The following is a 20,333-nucleotide window of genomic DNA, read 5'->3' on the forward strand; positions in this document are numbered from 1 at the left end:
CTATTGAGTTACGTCCCAGAGACAGAATTCCAGCTAACTCCAGTGCAATGGGCCACGGAAGGCTATTAGTTTGGAAAAACACAGGATCGTGTCTTAAAGTGCCAAGTACTTCATGTCACATAGCGCTTTCTGCTGCACTTAACTCACCCACAGATCGCAGCACATCCCTCACAATATTCTTCCTTTAAAACCTCTCCTCTCACTTCCAAGTCTGCCTCCTTCCCATGTACAGGCGTCATGGTTTAACTGCCTCAGCAGGGAGGGGCTCTGGCGGCGGCTCACGAGCTCTCTCCAATACTTTCTTCCAGGAGGCTATTTTTAGAGAATCGACCTCTCTTTCCGGAGCATCGGGCGTCCTTACCCATCCGAGGCCGGGCCTGGGTGGAGACAGGCCTTAGGGTAGCCTCATATAAAATGACGTCACTAGGAGGGAGGGAGCAGAGACGTTGCACTACAAACAGACAATAAGACTGCGGGGCTTGGATAGTGCGAGGTTGGTAGTAAGTTGCAAGACCAATCTTTTCTCCAACCCTCACCCCCAGGGGTACAGGGGACGTATGGTACCGAGGTTAACAACACAAGCTGACAAATGCAAGAAAGAGACAAGCACTTAAAGATGCTGTCCGGCAGCACCATTGAAGAAGTTTACAGACACACACAGGATAATGCGTACATGGGTTCAAGCATTATTTCATGAGCCCAAGTACCCAACAGAAGTACCCTCTTTTCTGGATTAATATACCACCAAAGTTTATAACATCATAGGGCCCGACAGACCATTCATAAAAATGGGCATCGGCTGGGTATTACTCTGTAACATCTCCGATCTAGTGGTCACGTATGGAGTGGAGCCTAGGGGCCCAATGTGGAGATCGCTTTATGAGTAGGACATAGGGGTGAGCATTCCCAGGGGTATAGCTGAACACCATAGGGTATGTGGCCATGTGTATGCTTCTACCTCGAGGCCCACTAACTTGCGGTGCCACTGTTCTGAAGCCATTCCATCGACTGCCACTCAGAACTACCAAGGCGAGGTGCTTTTCCCACTGCAAGCTCCTCACATCCCTCGTTAATGGCAGCCTCGACGACGAACCTCCACATAGCAACTTCACCGCTCATCGGAATCGATGCATCGTCTCCACTGCACCTCACATCCTTGGCACCGGCCATTGCATCGCAAGCCCAGTCGACGGGCTCTGTGATGATGACACATCAGGACCTCGACCCGCAGCCTTGTCGCATCTCAGAACCGACTCATTGCCTCTGCTGCGCAACGCATCTTCGAGGCGACTCCATGTAAACACTCTGTGACCAGGATTTCAGTTACTTTGGTTCAACTGGCCTAACTGGGTTACTGTAGCCAGCCCTCGCTCCAACGCAGTTCCTCTGAACCTTTGACATTGTCCCGTTCTGGCATGCCCAGATATCCGCTTTTTGCTTCTTGACGCTATTTCACCTAAAAACCTTTGAAATTCAATATCTCAGGTTCTGCTTATTGGATTTTTGTCATTTAGTTAATCTTTTATTCATTAAATTAAGCTATATTTTTCTAACCTGATGTGAAATCATTTTGTGTGGTGTTTTCCCTGTTTTACCTTTTGAAGTGTTGCACAAATACCTTACACATTGCCTCTAAAGTTAAGACTGACTGCTCTGTGCCAAGCTACCAGAGGGTGAGCACAGGTAAATTTAAGGTGTGTATGCCTCTGACCCTTACTAAAATTGTGGCTATTGTTTGACCAGGGCTTGACCCCAGTCAACCAGTAACCCAATTTATAACAATGGCACGTGCTCTTCCCCTTCATGTCTGCCCAGCAGGTCAGACTCATTCTACTGGGAGAAGTCCGAGCCCTGTCCTATCGACAAATAGCAGTTGTAAAGCCAGCTTAGATGTCTTCCAGTGGAAGGCGAGGGTGGCCCCTTCCACTGAAGTACCATAGCATGGTGCCCCCGTCCCCCAGAAAGTCAAGTCGTCTACTTCGTTGTGCCAATATATCAAAGGCATTTCATTGGAGTTTTAACTCCTGGGTTTTCTGCTACATTTAGTAAGATAGTGCAATAGAATATAATTTAATTTCGAGATCATTGAATTTAAGATAGGAGTTCTTTAACAAACTTTATTAAAAATCATATACCGGCTGAGGTTAATGTCAATTTCGGACTTTTATTCAATTTAGCATTATTAAATAAAATAAAATAAAATTACATTAAATTAAATTAAATTAAATTAAAGATCCTTTTTGGCATCATGGTTATGTTAGGAATACTTATTAAATATAATTCAAAAGAAGGGCAATTATATATTGGTAATGGTTAGTTGTGGCCTTAGGTTTAGATGAAGAAAACTTTTATTTTAATTCAATGAAAATATAAACTGCTTCGAGATTGGGCAGGGCTAGATTTGGTTAAAATCATCAATTTAAATTAGTTTAATTTAAAAAAACGTAATTGTTATAATGTTTTGCGCTAGGGATATCGCCACGGGTTTTTAAACCAGTAATTATTTTTTTCTTTTAATTTGAATGAATTGGGGTTAAGGTCAATCATTTAGCGGCGAGCTCAGGCTCATTATTTAATGTAATTTAAGTGAATGCGTGCCTAGGCTTTGGGTTAATATTTTCATTGAATGTATTCGAATTGAATACGATTGTGTGTGTGAAAAAGATGTTACATTTAGTGTAAACAAATAATACTTTTTAATGTAAATGAATTTAATGAATTATACTTCAGTTTGGTATGATCAGTATGGATAAATGATCGATGTAGTGCAGTGCTTTGAATGGGCAGGTACTGTCCGGAACTGAGTACCTGCACTTCTTTAATATGAAAGGGAGAGTACCAGCACTTCTTTAATATGAAAGGGAGAGTACCGGCACTACTTTAATATGAAAGGGAGAGTACCAGCACTTCTTTAATATGAAAGGGAGAGTACCAGCACTTCTTTAATATGAAAGGGAGAGTAGCGACACTTCTTTAATATGAAAGAGAGAGTACCGGCACTTCTTACCTGTTTAGCAGCCTTCCTGGTGGGTGTCTAGATTGAAGTAGACCTCAAAGAAGGCCTTTAAGCGCTACAGTATCTTTATTTCAAGCTGTCCTTCCTGACATGCTATACATGCTTTCCACACACGCATTCTATACTTCTCTCTCTTTCTCTTGCATTCCATTCTTCTAAGCCATTTATTTTATTTCACAATCCATATATGCTGTTCTTTCTATATTTATTTCCTCACAGTCCATGCTTTTACCCTTCACTATATTCGTATCTCCCTCAGGTTCCATGCTTCTATCCTTCACAGTTTATTCTTCTCTCCCTAGTATTCCATGCTTCTGTCCATAAGATTTTATAATTATCTCCCTTGTATTCCATGCTTCTAGCCCACTCCATCTGTACTTATTTCCTTCACATTACATTCTTCTATCCTTCACATTCTATATGTATCTACCTCGTATTCCATGCTTCTATCCTTCACATTTCATACTCAACTCCCTCGCATTCCGTGCTTCCTTCCTTCACATTTCATACTTAACTCCCTCGTAATCCATGCTTCTATCCTTCACATTTCATACATATCTCCTTAGTATTCCATGCTTCTGTCCGTCACATTGTATACTTAACTCCCTAGCATTCTATGCTTGTAGCCCACACCTAATGTACTTATTTCCTTCACATTCCATGCTTCTATCCTTTACATTTCATTTGTATCTCCCTCGTATTCCATGCTTCTATCCATCACATTTCATATTTAACTCCCTCGCATTCAGTGCTTCTATCCTTCACATTTCATACTTATCTCCCTAGTATTCTATGCTTCTGTCCATCAAATTTTATACTTAGCTCCCTCGCATTCCATACTTCTGTCCTTCACATTTCATACTTGTAGTAAAGTAAGATCTACTTCTATGGTTACCCCCACGTTTTGCCTGGCACTAAGCTGTTTTTGACTAGTCTGACTGGGATCCTGCTAATCAGGACCATAGTCTATCTGCTTTCTCCCTAAATTGTTGTGTTGAGTACTTAGGTACAGCCCAGATTGGATACTGGGTGTACCCTTATAAGTCCCTAGTATATGGTACTAAGGTACCCATGGCTTAGGTACCCCAGTGGTCCCCCATGGGCTGAAGCATGCTTTATGCCATCCATAGGAGACCATGAAAAAGGGAACTACAGGCCTGCCAATGCAGCCTGTGTAAGTAGGTGCTAGCACCACTTACTAAAGATATAGGTTTCCTATATCCAAGGGTCACTGCACTCAAAAACCTATAAGTCACCCCTATAGCAGGCCTTTGCAATCCTGAAGGCAGGGTGTTTGGATCTAAGTGAAAGGGCGCCCCTGCACAAGCAGGACATGCCTGCAGCCTACAGAGTCAATTGTCCCAGGTTGTCAGTGAAGCAGCCATTTACTATATAGAGGGGGATCGCCTACTTACGCGATGACCATCTCGAAAACGGCTGCATTGAATCCTATCATGTTTGGTATCAAACATGTTGGAATCATACCCCCACACTGTAAACGGTGTGGGAGGTATGATTCCAAGCACTGGAATATCCCTCCATTAGGCTCTCAGTGTTCTCGGTACCAGCCTTCTTGACCCGGACAGCACAAGATGGTTGCTGCCGACCAGAGACATGATTCTGCCCTCCTGCTGCTGAGCCCAGCTCGAGCGGGGGAAGACAGAACAATAGGCATCCTGTCGTAGGGAGGTGTGACCACCTCCCAGACAGGATTTAGTGTATTGAGATGGGGTGGGTGCACTTGCCAGTGTCACTCAGTCTACATGAGGTGCACATTTGCTGTCCCTGTGTATAGTCCAGTTTAGACTAGTTCTGGGAGCTTTTGGCTCCTGCTCTGGAGCAAAACTGGACAAAGGACATGGGAGTAACCCCCCCCCCCCCTGTCCAGACCCTCCCCTGGAAGAGTCCCCTGAATCTTTATAACCCTTTCCTTAGGGTACTTAAGGGCTTACCTGGGTGTGGGTCCTGAGATTCGTTGTGGGATAAGATTCAGATCAGACAGCACTGCACTTCTACCGTCTGGGCACTCTAGACTTCGCTGGACTTTGTTTGGGCCTGCCTTTGTCTCCCTTCCAGTCTACTGCATCGTCTGTGCCTGTGCATCATACAGGAACCTTCCAAGGCCTGTGAAGCATCAAATACACTTGAAGAAATCTCCTTAGGAGTGAAGGAGTCACTGCCCTGCATTTGCAGGCACCACAACTGAGTCAACTAGTCTACAGATCCTGAGCTCCTCTGGACTCCGTGGGCTCTGCAACACAGGTGGTGATTTTCCACAGGCCCCGAGGTCTATCCTGCCCTCTCACCAAGTTTGAGGCCAGTATCCCTTGTGGGGTTTGCAATAACTGCACCCCTGTGCACAGCGTCCAACTTGCAGTTGCAAAGGCTTTTTGGCTTCTTTCCAAGAAGATCTTTGGGCTCCAAGTAGCCTCAACCTCGAGCATCTCCAGTGACCAGAATCTTCAGCCTCACCGCATCATGTGCATTGTGGCCTGCATCTTTGGTGAGTTGTTTGAGGTCCTCTTGCGACTCCAGTGCCTTCGGCCTGTGGGTCCATTTAAGGGTCACCTTTGCTTCCCTTGGGCTCCTCTGTTTGCTCGGGACCCACCCTGACTCCCCGGTTTTTGGTGAGTCCCCTGGACCTTGCTGGTCTCGGCGTTGCTCCTTCTTCGATTCCTGCATTGCTTGCCTTTGCCAAGGCTTATTGGTGCTCCTGCTAGACACCGATCCCTCAGCATTTGACATCCTTCGTGGGATAGCTCATGCACAGGCCCTGGTCTTCTTCAGCATCGCCTGGTCCTCACAGCTGCAGAGTCAAGGTCATCATGATCCACCCTGCAACACCTGACATCGGAGGGCATTCATCTTCCAAGTCTCCTGGTCACCCCTGAGTGACATAGACTCTGTCCCCTCTGCTTGCAAGTACCTCTCATCCTGAATCCACCTTCGAATTCCACCGGACACTTTCTCCTCTTCCAGCAGCGGCACTTTCCTGAATTCGTCCATTGGGTTTGATGGTGGTTTCCGACACCACTTCACACGTATGCACCCAGCTTCCCTGGTGTAGGTAACAGGGGTACTAGGGTATCCACAGGTGGGGTGGCTCTCCAACCTTCTGTCTTCCATGGGGTTTCTTCAGGGTCCAGTGGAAAGGGTCCTTAATCTTTAAAAATCCAACCGCGACTTACATGTAGAGTTGTACGGAGCACGTGGTTGTGTTTCCACACTGCACACGCTCTCCGTGTGGTCCCTATCTATTCACCTAGGGTGGATCCTTGGGGTCTCAGCACTTCCACATCCTCTCGACACTGTCTTGACCCAATTCGTGGTTCTTATACCAATTTCTTAGTATATGGCTTGGTCCCCCCAGGGTCCACTATGTATTTCATGCTATTTACTGTGTTTCTTTGCTGACGTATTGTGTGCATTGTGCATATCTCTGGGTAAAAGATATTTCTATGTGTTCGAGAGTATTATGTAGTAAATACATATTTTTTATAAATACTTTGTGTGGTTCTTTTTCACTTAATCTATACTATAAGGTTGCATTCTGCTAAAACAAGCTGTTTTACACTCCTTCTGGACTAAGCCTGAAGGCTGCTCTCCTCAGCTACCACTTAGAGAGCTTTCTAAGGTTGTCTAAGACCACTAAAATCACCATAAGGGTTGTCTGGTCTGGTGCAAGGTGCCCACTTACATAAGTATACATCATATACCAGGCCAGCTTCTCACAATACTTATCTCCCCGGTATTCCATGCTTCTGTCCATCACATTCTATACTTAACATTCTATATTTATCTCCCCAGTATTCCATGCTTCAGTCCTTCACATTTCATATGTATCGCCCTCGTATTCCATGCTTCTAACCTTCACACTGCATTCTTATCTCCCCAGTATTCCATGCTTCTGTCCATCACATTCTTTACTTAACATTCTCTATTTATCTCCCCAGTATTCCATGCTTCAGTCCTTCACATTTCATATGTATCGCCCTGGTATTCCATGCTTCTCTCCTTCACATTTCATACTTAACTCCCTCGTATTCCATGCTTCTAATCTTCACATTTCACACTTATCTCCCTTGTATTTCATGCTTCTGTCCGTCACATTCTATACTTATCTCCCTTGCATTCCATGCTTCTATCCTTCACATTTATACTTACAGTGAACTTACAGTCACATACCTGAACGCTCGTTCCTTGGTTAAACACCAATTAGAAATATTTCAGCTTCTGGGCTCAGATAAACCGGATGTACTCTTTCTCACTGAAACTTGGCTCACTGAGGAGTCCACCCCTGACATATGAGCAGCACTCCCTAGTAATTATTATATATCCTTCAAGCTGATAAGGTCCCCGGGAAGTAGGGGGAGGGGTCGCAGCCATTGTTCATCAGAAGCTAGAGTTCACGTCTCTCGCAGCAAAGGACATGCCGTCAGTCGACTGCCTCATTTTAAAACTTGATTCCCCACCATCCCCCTTGATCTGCGCACTAATCTACAAACCCCCCTACCACATGCCATCATTTCCCCAACTACTGGGTGAAAACATCTCCCACCTAGTCATCAATTACGCCAAAATCCTAATAATTGGGGATTTTAATTATTGGGCCAATGATACCATGGGTGGCACCAGCTCTGCTGAACTAACAGACTTACTCACTGGGTTGAACTGTAACCAGCATGTGACAGTTCCCACTCACATCAAAGGTCATACTCTGGACCAAGTATGGACATCTAACTTGACGGTTTCTAACTTAAGGATCTCCCCTTGCACCCGGTCGGACCACTATTTTATAAAATTCTCCCTCACCAACTTGTACTTAGCGAAGCCCTACATGAAGGTGAGCCGCATGGTAAGAAATTGGAGATGCTCCAACATTGGATAAGAAAGTATTAAATCTTGGCTTGAATCCACCAGTGACAGCTTTGCACCCATTAAGAAAGTTATGTTATGTTATGTTATGAGGGGTTTTGTTGAGCGCTCAGCTACTCAAGCAGAGTGTCCCGGCGCTATCAGACCCATAACCGAAGAACTCCATCAGGGGAAGGTGAAACTTATTGGCCAAACAGCCATGTTTTGAGCTTTTCTCTGAAGGCCGTCAGGCTCTCACTCTTTCTTAGGGATAATGGGAGGGCATTCCAGGCCCGGGGCGCAAGATATTTAAAAGACCGTCCACCGATCCGGGCGCGCCTAATAGCCGGGACCGTGGTAAGAGACAGAGACGCAGAACGCAAGGCTCTGGCTGGCAAATGAAGACCGATCCTCTTCCTCAGATAGCGGGGGCCAGTGCCATGAAGGGTTTTGAAAGCCATTGTGAGCGTCTTAAATTCAATGCACCTCTGAATAGGCAGCCAATGAACAGACCGGTAGCGTGAGCGCGATGGCCAAGACCAAAAATCGCCCGAGCGGCTGAGTTCTGCACAATCTGCAGGCGCGATAGGAGAAACTTCGGAAGACCCAGATACAGGACATTGGCATAGTCCAGCCTAGATCCTATCAGGGCCTGCACTGTTGTTTACCTATGGGCGATGGAAAGAAGGGGAAGAAATTTTCTAAGCATCTTCAAGACCCCAAAACCCTGACCGACCAGGTTCATAATCTGCGGTTTAAAAGTGAGAAGGGTATCCATCTTAACACCGAGATTTTTTGCCACCAGTGCCGCATTAGAAGGGGGAAACATGTCTGTCGGCTAACAGGACTTCCAACAAGTATCTGGGGGACAGCCGAAGAAGAGAACCTCGGATTTATCCGAGTTGCATTTGAGCTGATTATCTTGGAACCAGTTAAAAACCGCACCCAATCAGCCTTTAATGAGATCACCATCAAAGTCCATATCTTTCTCACAGGAGAAGAGAAGCTGGGTGTCATCAGCATATGAGACAATCTGGGCACCAAAAGACTCAACCAGCGCCGCCAAAGGGGAAATATAGATATTAAAAAGAGTCGGGCTTAAAATTGACCCCTGAGGGACTCCCACATCCAGAGGCGGCACTGCCGCGGAGTACGGAGGTGCCCAGACTGTTTGTTGGCGGTTGGTCAGAAAGGAAGTAAACCAATTGAACACCGTTCCTCCAATACCAATCTCCTCGAGACGCGCCAATAGGCGGTCATGAGGAACGGTGTCAAACGCCGCCGAGAGATCAAGCAGTACCATCATTGCCTTCCCCCCAGAGTCCAGGACTTCCTTAATGGCCTCGGTCACCTCCAGCAGGGCCGTCTCCGTGCTCATATTAGCACGGAAACCGGATTGAGTGTGGTGCAAAACACCATGGGACTCAACAAAATGCGAGAGGACAGACTGCACATGCTTTTCTGCCACTTTTGCCAAGGCCGGGAGCAAAGAGATGGGTCGGTAATTAGCATGAATGGTATGATCCAAGGAGGGCTTCTTCAGGAGCGGAATGACCATCGCCCGTTTCCAAGTAGACGGTACTATCCCAGTTTCCAAGGAGCAGTTTAAGATGGGGTTAACCATAGGGTTAATAACATGGGCCACCTTGGCCAAAAACTTTGCAGGACAGGGGTCCAGAGGAGAGCCAGATCTCATTTTTAAAAGAATTTCCAGAGAAGCTTGAGGTTGAATAGGAGGAAAACTCGTCAATCTGGGTTGTCCCTGGTCAGGCACATCAGACTGGATTTTAAGACAGGACAGTCCCCCCCACTCAAGAGAGGGAAAAGTTGCCTGAATATTCCTGATTTTATTGGAGAAGAAGCTGGCTAGTTGAAAAACCCAAGATTCCGAGAAAGAACATTTAGGAGAAATGGCAACAGGAGAAGTGAATTCTTTCACAATTGCAAAAATTTCTTTACTTGTATTAGCGGCTTCTTCAATCCTTTGAGCGAAGTAGACTTTTTTGGCTAGATAGATTTCTTTGTGATAGGCCTTGGTACAGGACCTATAGGCCTCCTTCAAAGGATCCAGATAGTTTGCACGCCAAGCTCTCTCGGCCTTCTTGCAGAGCCTTCTACTGGAATTAAGCGCATGCGTAAACCATGGGGCAGATGCACGCGAGGATTTCTTAAAGGACCGCTTAGGCGGGGCTAAGACCTCCAGACACTGCGCAAGCCATGTTTGAAAACGGATAAGGTCCAGTTCTAAATCCCCTGTAAGAGAGCAGGGGTGAGAGAGCCGATATTGCTCAATCATTTCAGGTGTAACTCGGTGGAAAGGCCGTGATAGCCAGGGCTGACGACCGACATCTCTGCTAGTTACAGTGATCTTAGACTGAATCCTAAAAGACAATAGAAGGTGGTCAGATCATAACACAGGAAGGGGGGGCGCAACTAAGATGGAAGAGGTAGAAAAAATCTGATCCAAAATATGCCCCTTATTGTGAGTCGGCGACATTACGTAAGGTAATAGGCCCAGAGATGTAGTAGTATCTAGTATTTTAATAGTGTCTGCAGCATCCGTGTTATCAAAATGAACGTTGAAATCGCCCAGAAGAATGAAGTGCTTCAATTGAACACTCATAGCCGAAATTACAGTGTCTAGCTCCTCATTAAAAGATCCCACGGGGCCTGGGGGGTCTGTAAATCAACAGACCCGCACAGGATTGAGCAGGTGAAAGTGTAAGGCAAAAACCCAGTGCTTCAACCCCGTGAATATAATCAGTGGGTATAATGGACCACTCATAGCGTCTGTCTATTACTAGTGCCACTCCCCCACCCTTTCTTGTATTCCGGTCTTTTCTTAGGACATAATCATTGGAGGGCAGGGCGTTAACTATATCTGGGCCTGATGTTTCGTCAAGCCATGTTCAGTAAGAAAGAGACAGGCGGGCTTGAAGTCAGTAAGGAGGCTAAACAGATCCTGAGCATGTTTGCTCGCCGAACGAGTGTTCAGAAGAGCACAGCTAAAAAATCAATCAGCCGAGCTATGCACCGTCGTTGCGATTGTATGTTGGCTAGGCTTGGTAGCGATTGACTCCGTCCAGTCACCCCTCAGTGACCACCCACAACTAGAGCAAAGAAAATTATCCCCGGCAGCTAGGTCACACACACTACAACTGCTATTCCGGCGCGTTTTTAAAGCTAGTAGCTGAGGGGCTATGTACTCCGTGATTCCCATATCACAGGGACTCTCAAGGTCCCCAGCCCGGCCGCATACATCCGCATCCGGGACGCTGACGGGCGCAGACGAGCTTTCCTTAGGCGCTCCTTTGGCGCGGGAGACGCGCCTCCGCAATGCGCGTCCGCTGCGCGGAGCCATCCCCGTCTAATTTTATACTTCCCGCCCGTGAGGCAGCAAGCCTAGTCCGCCGACTAGCGAGCCTGCCTCACTCAAGATGGCCGCCGTCCCAGTGCGAATATCCCGCTGCGCGATTGGCCAGCTAGAAGGTCGCCCGGAGAGCACAGCCGGAGGAAAGGAAAGTGGAGAGCTGCGAGCCCCCGATACCGGAGCAGGCAACTCCGCTGCCCCAAGGTAGGAGGCGAGTCCCCAGCCCCAAAGGAGGAGAGAGTGCAGTATAAGATCTCCCGGCTTTGCGCCTCAGGAGAGGAAAGCAGTAAGAGAATAAAAAACAGTACACCCTACACAGTAAACAATACACAGTAAAAAAAAGTCTAAAATACAAATTTAAAAGACAGCGCGTTAAATGTGCAATATAGTCAGTGGCTACACGCCGCCAAATAAAAGCTCACACCGAAGGCAGCCACCCCGGTAGTATCAATGGCAAAGTCAATATAGTCAGACCCCACAATGTCCAACGCTTGCTCTCCGAAGTCCTAAAACTTGAGAAACTTGCCCTACGCCAAGCACAACGCAACTGGAGATGAAACTACTCCTCAGACAAAAAAGATATGTTTCTAACTCATCTTAAACAATCTAAAAATGCCATCTTACAAACCAAGGCCGACTATTTCTCCAACAAGATATTGAGCTCTACTAATAAATCAAAGGAAATCTTTGCTATTGTGGCTGAACTATCCAAGCCAGATAGAGTCACATAAAAACCCGTCCCCACTCAAGCTCTATGTGACTCACTCGATACCTACTTTACTGAAACAATAATTACCATCAAATCTAGCATACCTGCTTATACCCCTCCTAAAGCTCAACCACCTATGCTCAGGAACCCTCACTCGCTGGAGCAGGTTCCTCCCATCACCAGGGAAGCCTTTCTCTCCCTTCTAAGAAAAATGGGATCTGGCTCTCCTACAGACTGCTGCCCTCCACATATATTAAGAGAAGACTTCCTCACATGTCCAGATCCCCCTTTTACACATCTGAATAACTCCCTTAATCAGGGCATTGTTCCCAAGGTATTTAAAGAAGTGGAAATTGTCCCCATCTTGAAGAAAACAGGGACAAACCCTATAGCTCTTACGAACTACCGCCCCATTTCCCTACTCATCTTTTTAGCCAAGGTTCTAGAAGCCCATGTGGCAAACTCCCTCAGCACTTTTATCAAACATTCACACTACCTCGACCCCCACCAGGCGGGCTTCTGTCCTGCTCATTCCACAGAGGCTGTCATTTTGACGGTCCCAAACGAACTTAGGAAAGGGGCCGACAATGGCGCTACTCAAGCCCTGGTACTTCTTGATCTCTCTGCAGCGTTCGACATGCTCGACCATGAACTCCTGGCCGACCATGTCAGTAACGCCGGGATCAACAGTCTGGCTCTTAAGTGGTTTTTATCCTTTCTGGAAGACCGCTCTCAAGCTGTACGCCACGCTCATCTCTCCTCCCCCAAGGTTAAACTGACCTGTGGGGTGCCGCAGGGTTCTTCCCTCTCACCACTCCTTTTTAACCTGTACTTACTTCCCCTTATTCGTTCCCTCGGAAAAACTAAGGTTTGCACCTTCAACTATGCCGGCGACCTCAAATTGATGTTTGATATCGATCAGTCGGCATCCTCTGTTTCTAACTTCCAATCCACAATCCGATACATTAGTGGCTGGATGAACAGCAACCACCTGAAATTTAACCCGGATAAAACTGAGCTGATCCTGGTCGGTGGGCCAGCTAACCCCTAGAATTCTAACTTCTGGCCAACCGAACTTGGAATCCCCTCCCACCCTCACCATCCTCGAGTTCAACCAAAAGCCTGGTCATCACTATCGAGAGTGTCCTATCTATGAAAGCCCAGGTTGGGACAGTGGTTTCTTCCTGTTGCTTTCAGCTCCGCAAGAACAGGAAGATCAGCAGATTCCTCACCACTGAAAGTATTGGCCTTAGTCATCTCTCACATTGACTATGCCAACTCACTCTACTTTGGCATTCCACCATATCAATAACAAGCATTGGCATAGCCAATAGGTCTCGCCTTTGGGACCTAATAAGTGTTTAGCCATGCAACAGTTTATGTTGTTGCACCAAGGATATTGTGCTGCATAACTAAATACTTATAAGGTCCCAAAAGCGAGACCTATTGGCTATGCCAATGCTTGTTTAATATAGTAGTGATCTAGGGGACTTTTCGCACTTGACCCATTGTATCTTGAGTAATATTGTAATACAGGACAGCCCGTGACTGATGGCTGGCTTCATTTAATGTGCTTAGCAGCTGAAATTATTGCCTGCTCTAATGCTGAGTAATTATTAAGATACACTGCTTTTGAAAATACCGAGGGAATAATATTGATTTAGTGCTAAGTTATTTAGAAAAACGCCAGCAAAGGAGGAATATTTAACGTGAGCTGGCAGGGAGCAGTAATGGGCCTGCGCTGAGATATTCATGTGCAAATAAATTATGCACAAGGTAAACTATTTTGTTCTGCAGTGCCTGTAATATTAATTAAGTTGCTATTTCTTTGAAATGAACAAGATTGAGGACCTCAGTAAAACACTCTGCAGTTCCTACAATTAATTTAAAGCCAAGGGCATGACTATCATCTTTAAAGGGTAATTGTGCATTATAATTTATTGATGTGGGTTTTACTGGATTTAATTACAGTTCAAATGTGTTATTATTTCCGGGTTCACATACGCATTTAGGTCTACCGGCGTTGTTTTGCGAGCATGGTCTGATCAGTTTGCTCATGTGATAACAGTTAATGACAGAATAACTTAAAATGAATTTCCATCAATCTGATGTCAGCTCTTCCTCATTGCATCCATCATGACCCTTGTCTCAATTCTTCGGCCCAGCCATTCTCATTCCAGTATTCCAAAGCATGGCGTACAGTCTTTGGTCCCCACAAACCTACAATGCTGCTAAACCCAAGGACCTTTATTGTAAGAGTCCAGAAAAAATGAATTGCTACTGGATCAAAGAACCCCAACACCAACAGTTTTCCTTCCTTGTGCAGCCCCTGGTGTTTATAATGGTGGACACAAGTATGAGATGAAGCTCAATTAGCTGCTCCACAGATCTCTGTCTCTGGATTGTTTTAATCCCAGGGCTTTAAGTTGAATGAAATAACTAGCTGGTCTCTCAAGGGGGCGTGGCCGATGTATTGAAGGCGTGGCTTAAAAATATGCACGCTAAATATCTGTGCTTAGCATGGTGTGCCACCCAACTGGTATTTTGCTTATCTCTCAATGCATACGGATATATAATACAACAAGTAACATTACACCTACAACAAGTCAGGGCTATTGGATTTGCCAATGGTTGTTAGTTGTGGAAGATAAATAAGCAACAACTATGGCTTTGTTGTATGGAATATTGAAAATGCTTCAGGTCTGAAATGATGAGACTGTGAAAGAACTATAGCGAGTCTCTTTGAAATTACTGCAAAGGCAGTGACGGGTGGTACAGCTGCAGAGTTAAGATTTTATTTTTCACCCTGACGGTGGAAGCAAAAATGGAGAGCCTGATAGGGACCTGTCTCAGCATCTGCATTTTAGAACTGCTGGTGCTGAGCACTGGCAGGACCCGGCACACTTAAAGCCCTGCTTATTCCTGAATAGTATAGTAAGGACTGGGATGAGGAAGAGGGACATGGGGGCAAAATGCAGTGTTAGGAGACATAGGGTGCACACAGTTTTGAAGGAGCTTTAAAACAGGACAGCTGTGTTGTATGGTGGACCAAAGGAATTTCTATGACGCACTATCTGAGTTACCTCGGAATATTGAGCCCGGCTTCACTTCTGCCCATTGCAAAACATGAAAGCATTGCTTCTGTTTTATTTTCAAGAGCTTCTTTAAGTTTAAAAAGGAATCAATAAAATATTTTGAACTTAAAAAGGAATCCTATGACCCTGCTTATTTCTATTTCATGATATGTGTATATGTGTATCTCCTTGTACAGAACGCATGAAAGTACTGAGGTCAGAAAATGGCAGCCTCTGTGTTTCAAAAGAAAACTCAATTTTTACTTAATTTGCAAGTTTATATAATACCAATGGGAAAGATGTATGGTTATAGTTTAATGTGAAATATTTAAAAGAAAAAAAGGTATATACTTTCCTTAACTTAACCCTCCACTTTGACAGGTCATTGTCTTGTGGATGTCCAGCAGAGACAACATTATAAAAGCAGTTCTTTAACTACTTTACCAATCCAGAGGACTGGTCCTCTGAGACCTCAATACCCCTTTTATGGACAAACACTCTGTGATTAGGCATTGGCCTGAACGCGTCTTTCATTGATTTTTTATTTTAATAAGAGTATTTTGGGAGCTTTAGGAGTATGGGACCTTGATACGTTCCTTTTTAAACAAATGGGATTTTTTTCTAATCACTTATAAAAGTTTGAAGCACATCGCCTGGACATTGGGTAGTTCAAGTGACACTTTTGGAAACGTACTCTTTCTTCCACCTGCCTGTTCCAGTCCAGACACCCATCCGGGTGCCTCTCAGCGCCACGTGAGACTCACCGTCTGACTCCTGACTCTCTTCCTGCCATGGCCTCGGAGCTGAGTACCACAGAGAGCTGCTGTTTTCGGGGATCTGGATTCATTATCGCCACTCGAGTAGATAACACAACACGTTGAATAATTTACCGGTGGCAGTAAAACGCTTAGTGTGGCACGCGCCAATGCACTATATGAGGGGGCAATACCTAATAAGAGAAAGAGGCAGCAAGGAGATGTACAAAAATAAAAACAAAATAACTTTATTAGCAGTTTCAAGTAGCCGTGCGCACCGTCGTCCACTTCGTTTTAAAGGAAGGGTACTACCCTCCAAGATGGCCGCCACGCTTTCACTGAGCCAGTAATCAACGTGAGTACATGTTAAGAGTCTTCCATCCTGTACTCTTAGCCCCGGAAGAATTATGGCGGGTTTAAACAAGACGGCGGAAGACTCCTCCGGGTTGGTTCTTGTCTGCAATGGGAACAACGCCAGCCTGGCCCTGGAATCCACTGACACGAGTAAGGTGACCGACAAGAGTAGCCCAACCTGTCCAAGATTACCTGTTGGGTGTGAATACTTCCGTCGATAACAGTCTTTCTTTAGGCCAGTTTAGGCTTTACTATTTGCTCTTTACAACAGCACCAACATTAAAACAAGTTGAACGAGGACAGGAGGAGGCAGTAGGGGGAGGGGAGAGAGGAGGGGGCCTGTGCCTGTTTCCCTTGCGGGAGCGAGCAGGAACCATCTGTTAATTACAAACAGATGGTTTCAAAGCTCGCTCCCGCAAGGGAATCGGCAAACGTGCACGCGTTGCCATTGAAAGCAATGCAATGCGTGCACGTTTTTGGCAGAAAAACCGAATCGATTTCAAGAGGTCTCCTCCTACAGGCGAGACCTAAAAACGACTACAACTGGTGCAAAACCAGTTGGCCAGACTAATCTACCACCAGCCTCAATAGCACCATGTCACCCTGTTAATGAAAGGATTACACTGGCTCCCGGTAGCCGAAAGCAGCACATTTATGCTGGACTGCATCACCTTTAAATCTCTTCATGGCAACTGTCTGGTGTTTGCATCCTCTCGGGTACAGCACTAAGTCCTTTTTCTGTATCTTAAGTATTCCCATCTGAATCTTCTAGCCATCCCATCCTTTAAATGCAAAAAATTTGAGGGACTAAGATTTGTGGTCTTGGACTCTCAGTTCTGGAATTCTCTCCCTTTGGATATCAGATCACTGACTTCCTACGCCCAGTTCATTAAAATACTAAAGACCTGGCTCTTCCGCCAGGCATATGACTAAATCACTTAAGCGGTAGTGTCCCTTGGACTCCAGTGCCATGAAACCGTCTGGTGTATGTGCGGTTTAGAAGTTCCTTTAACATAGCATAACATACTTAACTTCCTCGTATTCCATGCTTCTATCCTTCACATTTCATACTTACCTCCCTTGTATTCCATGCTTCTATCTATCACATTTCATACTTACCTCCCTTGTATTCCATGCTTCTAATCATCACATTTCATACTTACCTCCCTTGTATTCCATGCTTCTAATCATCTCATTTCATACTTATCTCCCTTGTATTCCATGCTTCTATCCATCACATTTCATACTTATCTCCCTAGTATTCCATGCTTCTATCCTTCACATTTCATACTTACCTCCCTTGTATTCCATGCATCTGTCCATCACATTTCATACTTATCTCCCTAGTATTCCATGCTTCTATCCTTCACATTTCATACTTACCTCCCTTGTATTCCATGCTTCTAATCATCGCATTTCATACTTATCTCCCTTGTATTCCATGCTTCTATCCATCACATTTCATACTTATCTCCCTAGTATTAGCTGCTCCTAGCACACACCTGTACTTATTTCCTTCACATTCCATGCTTCTATCCTTTACATTTCATAGGTATCTCCCTCAGATTCCATGCTTCCATGCTTCATATGTCATACTTATCTCCCTCGTACAGTGCTTCTAGCCGACACCTTCTGTACTTATTTTCTTCACATTCCATGCTTCCATCCATCACAGTCTATACTTCTCTCCCCCCGCATTCTATACTTAGATATTCCACTTATGTTCCTTACTTCTATGCTCTGCATTCTATACTTCTCTTTTCTTGCATTCCATGATTCTATCTTTCCCATGCTTCGATCCCTCACATTCCATTATGATTTCCCTTGTATTCCATGCTACTAGCAGTCATTCTATACTTTTCAAACTCACATTCCAAGCTTTCATCTCTCGCATTCTAACCTTATTTCACTCTCATCCATGATTCTATCCCTCACGCTCCATACTTATCTTCCTCATAATCCATGCTCCTATCCCTTAAATTCTCCCCTTATTTCCCTTGCATTCCTTGCTTTTTTTTAAACCTCACATTTACAACTTATTTCTGTTACATTACATGCTCTTATCCCTCATATTCTATACGTACCTCCCTCGTATTCCACGCTTCTGTCCCTCAAATTCTATACCTTTCTCCCTCGGATTCCACGCTACTATCCCTCACATTCCATACTTTTCTCCCTCAATTCCACGCTTCTGTCCCTCACATTCTATACCTTTCTCCCTCGTATTCCACGCTTCTATCCCTCACATTCCATACTTTTCTCCCTCGTATTCCACGCTTCTGTCCCTCACATTCTATACCTTTCTCCCTCGTATTCCACGCTTCTATCCCTCACATTCCATACTTTTCTCCCTCTATTCCATGCTTCTTTCCCTCACATTCTATACTTCTCTCCCTCGTATTCCACGCTTCTATCCCTCACATTCCATACTTTTCTCCCTCGTATTCCATGCTTCTTTCCCTCACATTCTATACTTCTCTCCCTCGTATTCCATTATTCTATCTGTCATATTCTATACTTACATCCTTCGTATTCCATGCTTCTTTCCCTCACATTCTATACTTTTCTCCCTCGTATTCCACGCTTCTATCCCTCACATTCCATACTTTTCTCCCTCGTATTCCATGCTTCTTTCCCTCACATTCCATACTTCTCTCCCAAGTATTCCATTATTCTATCTGTCATATTCTATACTTACATCCTTCGTACCCCATGCTTCTATACCTCGCATCCCGTGCGTTTATCCTTTACATTCCATATTGATTTCATTTTCCGCTCTGTACTTCTAGCCCTCACATTCTATACTAGTACCTCTCGCATTCCTTGCTTTTATCCCCCACATTCGACACTTCTCTCCCTCGAATTTTTTGCTTTTAAACTCATATTATTCACTTAATTCCCTCGCGGTTTTTGTTTGTTTTTGTGGTTTTTGTCCGTTACGTAGTCCTACGCCCCATTAATCAGGGCGCTTACACTGTGAGGAAAACGAAAAAATACACCCATGCAAACAGCTGTGCAAACAGCTGATAAAAAGTACTGGGCGCTTACAGATAAGCATGGCAGGGCAGAGAGACACTGTTCTGCTATTACTCAACCAGTTGTAATTACTCAAATCCATCCAAATGAACGTCTAATTACACTAAAAAAGTTTATAAAATTATTAATATATATACAGGAGTAATTGACGTGCAAATAGAGACCAAAAACATTTTGACCCCGACGTGATTTGAACACGCAACCTTCTGATCTGGAGTCAGACGCGCTACCGTTGCGCCACGAGGTCTGGTGATGCACATGATTTCTGAGTGGTACAACTTGACAATAATAGCATAGGGTCTGTAAATATGTTCCTATGGAATGCCTGAATAAAGTTTAGGGAATACCACTGGAAGAGGCACCCCTTTCATCCCTTATAATAACCAGCGTTTACACCTGAGTCTGTTGCGTGGCAGGACTGACCGTACCGGGCATCAGACATTTCTCCAAAAGGCTGGAAGGGTGGGGGCCACTTTTGTTACTAGGGTACTAGTTTTGAGGCAGTGCAGCAGTTTTAAAAGCACTGCAGAGTTCCTTGTATATCCAACAGTTTCCAGGCAATGATGAAAGTGGCAAGATAATTCAAGTGATTGATGCACCTGCTGGAGAAAGATCAGAGATTTGTCTAGTGGTAGTTTTGACTCAGCTAAGGTAGCACAGAGGGTTACTATGCCTGCTGCTAAGAACATGTACTATGCAGATCACGGAACAGTATTTTATGTGCACACAGAAGAGGTAAGGAGGAGGAAGAGAAAGGCAGAAAAATAGTGACAAAGAACGAAATCAGGGATGAAAAAGAACCTGTAAGAGTAAGATAAGGGTGGTGGGTGAAAGAGGCATGAGTTGGACACAAAACTACATAGCCTGGTATTCAATGCCCCTCAAATTCGATAGCGCCTGTCGCAGACTCCTGAGCAAAACATTGGGTACTGGCGCTTATTGTTCAACAAATTAAGCACTGCACCTGTGTGTTTATAGTCCATTGTTACCCTTGTGTGCTTGGAGCATCACTCCCCTGAGAACTGTGCCACCCTGAGCACTGTGACATCAATCCTGTCAACTCTGACCCTGTGAAGGACGATGTACGCTGGTGTAACCAGGAACACTCCCAGGGCCGCTCTGTTTACACTCCTCGTCTCCTGGTTGGATCAATGGCCTTAGTGCA

The 20,333-nt window shown here is 45.0% G+C and overlaps 1 non-coding gene across 1 annotated transcript; it reads right to left on the reverse strand.

The window, feature by feature from the left end:
• Nucleotides 1-19,343: 19,343 nt before the first annotated feature.
• On the reverse strand, nt 19,344-19,415 carry TRNAW-CCA (transfer RNA tryptophan (anticodon CCA)). Its single transcript has one exon. It is a non-coding gene; the product is annotated as a tRNA-Trp (tRNA).
• Between the last annotated feature and the right edge of the window lie 918 nt (nt 19,416-20,333).

Source organism: Triturus cristatus, chromosome 12 (assembly GCF_964204655.1).
Source record: "Triturus cristatus chromosome 12, aTriCri1.1, whole genome shotgun sequence".
NCBI lineage: Eukaryota > Metazoa > Chordata > Amphibia > Caudata > Salamandridae > Triturus > Triturus cristatus.